Source organism: Phoenix dactylifera, chromosome 17 (genome assembly GCF_009389715.1).
Source record: "Phoenix dactylifera cultivar Barhee BC4 chromosome 17, palm_55x_up_171113_PBpolish2nd_filt_p, whole genome shotgun sequence".
In the NCBI taxonomy this organism is placed as follows: domain Eukaryota; kingdom Viridiplantae; phylum Streptophyta; class Magnoliopsida; order Arecales; family Arecaceae; genus Phoenix; species Phoenix dactylifera.
Window position 1 is genome coordinate 11,121,753 of NC_052408.1, and position 3,212 is coordinate 11,124,964.

The 3,212-nt window shown below is 43.3% G+C and overlaps 1 pseudogene; it reads left to right on the top strand.

Moving 5' to 3' along the window:
• Window positions 1-274: 274 nt before the first annotated feature.
• Window positions 275-1,599, top strand: LOC120104294 (annotated as a pseudogene).
• The last annotated feature ends 1,613 nt before the right edge of the window (window positions 1,600-3,212 follow it).

Genomic DNA, 3,212 nt, shown 5'->3' on the forward strand with positions numbered 1-3,212 from the left:
CTCTTATCCCAACCCAAGCCGAATGAAGATTCTTGACCCAAACCCGGTTCAAGCCGGGGGTCGGAATAAACTCGAAGTTGGCCTCCTCCTAACTAGAAGAAATTCCCAAATCTAACCCCTTCCCTTTCTTATTCCGCGGCGCCGAAACCCTAACCGGAGAACTCGATCCATTGAGAACCCTAACACTGCTGGAATCCGACGAGAGGCGGCCATGGTGTGCATCCGTCGAGCTACGATCGAGGGACCTTCTGGCGATTGCAGGCATGCAACCTGATGTGGCCTGCCGGAGAATTACCAGATGAAGTTACTATCTCTACCACATTCCTCTCGTGGCCGCAGCTCCTCTTCGTCGCCGAGGACTACGGCGGGCGGATCGTAGGATACGTCCTCGCCAAGATGGAGGAGGACTCCTCCGAGCCCTGCCACGGCCATATTCACCTCTCTCGCCGTCCTCCGCTCTCACCGCAAGCTCGGCATCGCCACCAAGCTCATGACCGCCGCTCAGAACGCTATGGAGTCCGTCTTTGGTGCCGAGTACGTCTCCCTCCACGTACGCCGCAGCAACCGCGCTGCCTTCAATCTCTACACCTCCACCTTGGGCTTCAAGATCCACGACATCGAGGCCAAGTACTACGCCGACGGCGAGGACGCCTACGACATGAGGAAGCAATTCAAGGGACGCCACCACCACCATGGCGACGGGATGTTGCTCTGGGGACTCGAGGGCGGCCCGGCTCTGGTGCTTCTTCTTCGTCGGGAGAGAGAAGGTCGAATCTTGAGGTAATCTCGTGAACATTCTGGAGAATTTTAGGGCTCGATTTTATTATGTTTGCTGTTTGACTCAATATAACATCGGAAATTTGATGATTCGATGAAGCAATGGCGAGTTCGGTTCTCTGTTGCTTGATTAATTGCTGTTGTTTTCCTAGATTTGGGATAATGATTTAGAGTGGGATTGATGTGGTTTTTATGGAATGAAAATGGACGGCTATCTGTTGAACTTGATGAATTCATAACTGGTTCTGTGACACCTATTTGTGATGAAAAATGTTGAGTTTGTTGATCTGATGTTCAGGAATCTCTCATAATTTATCACCTATTACTGAATATAGTGAACGTCTCAGGGTCTCGGTCCTGTTGCTTATTGACGCGTTCGGTTTTTGCTGTGGTATTATTGCAAAAGATCTGGGAAACAAATCACCAACTTGGCAGAAGCTGCGGTTGGGCAAAGATGGCCAAGGATGGTGCAATTGGTGCTTCATCGAGTGAGAGGGAGAGAGCCGCTGCACCAAAAAAGTGAGAGGAGAGAACATTATATGTTGACTTTTGAGGTAATCACGGGAATTCCAGCTGGGGAGAGAATCCTCCTTCTGTTTTGTTTCAGTCACTGTTATGGCTTCTTGTGATTTGAAGTTGATCACTTGGTGGCAAAATCAACAAATAATTGGATTGCTTTTGCATATTTTCTCTCTGACGTCCATCCTGTTGTACATGTGAAGTTCTGCTTTGGTTTGCCTTTGCTTTTACTGGTTGAAACTGCAATACCTGTTGATATTCTATAGATAATGCTGATTTGGCCAAGAATAATGGGTTTTGTTGCAGTCAAATGGCTTTCTGATGGATTTGATGAATCAATTAAACTGTTGAAGTGATGGCTTCCTGGTGGGAGATATGTCGAAATTGTTGATTAGTAGAATGGATTGCAGTCCCTACTACTGAATATAGTTCAAAGTTTAAAGCGTTTTCTCCTTTTTGTTGTGACATTCTTCTAGTTTATTTTGGCATGACAACATTTTTTTTCTGAAAACCATCATATCATGCATACAGAATGGATCAATTGTTCTGTAGAGAAACCATCATGATGTTTAATCTTAGATTAAACATCATGGAGATGGATAATTCGATTTGTTATTGCTTAATCTTAGATTATAATTCGTGTTCAAGTGGTAATTGATATGGGTAATGAATGTCCAAGAAATGCATGCATAGCTAAATCTAGCTGAAGTTCTTCCTCCCTTGGATTCTGCCAGAAGGTTACTGTTTCTAGGACAGATGTATCTTTCATTTCCCCCCTTTCAACTCTTTTTTGCGCCCTCAGCATGGTTCTGCACACCTCATTTTTGACTCACCTTCAAATTGCATGGTAGGTACTGGCTTTTGCTTAGTATGCCTTTTCTTGTCAATTCCTTTAGTGTTTTGTCTATTCATGGATTTGATATGTTTTCCATTTGAAGAATGTTTCTAATGTAGAGTTACTTTCTCTATTATTTAGGATCATTAGATTTACCAGTCTATACTCCCCATCTTTCTTTTAGTATCGTTTGTTGTTTCGCATTTGCATTTTACAGACAAGGAATATTTTGGTTAGAATTACATGACAATCTTACTTTGAGGATAGGTGTACTAGCAGATCTAGCAGAATGGTAGTGTGATAGGTTGCAAGAACCAACTTATAAGTATTCTGCCAGATTATTTTGGCTGGTGGAAGTGGTATCCCTCCCTCCTAGGCTTTTAGCTCCAGAACCTGCTGCTTCTGTTTCATTTTGCATCTCGTACGGCATGGTTAATGCTTGTAGAATTGAGATTGCTGTTCATCTTTGTTGTGTAATGATGGGCGATACAAGTACCTTGCTTTTCTAGCCAAATGCTAGTATATGCATGTAATTATGCAAACAGCATACTGCATACAGACATTTGCATATTGGATGTGCTGCACTAAAGCGAACGCATGTTCAAAATAGTACGTCTCAGAAACGAAATGATATGTAGAGCAAACACGCTGCAAGACTCTTGCATATGGGTGCTATCTGTTTATTGCTTCAGAAAGCTTTTCATATATAAGCCTACAGATGAAGTTAGAGAGATTGGATACATTCTTTTCTATGGACTATGTTATCAATAGCATCAGTTGTCAGATGTCCTTGTAGTTCCATCGGGCGAGCTCTCTCTCTCTCTTCTCTCTCTCTCTCTCTCTCTCTCTAGGACTTGTTATTTCGTAGCAGTTGCAGCGTCTGTGACTTCTTCTCCCTTAAGATTGAGGCGTTGCACCGCAGGTTTGAGAGATTTCTTAAGCGGCTTCATCATTCTTCCTCTACGAGTTGATGGTCCAACATGCCTCTAAGTTTATTCTCTTTCATCATGGTGCAGGGCTTTTCTATTCTTCAGATCCATCAGAATGATTGCTTTCTTTCCAGTGATAAGCTCCAAGATAA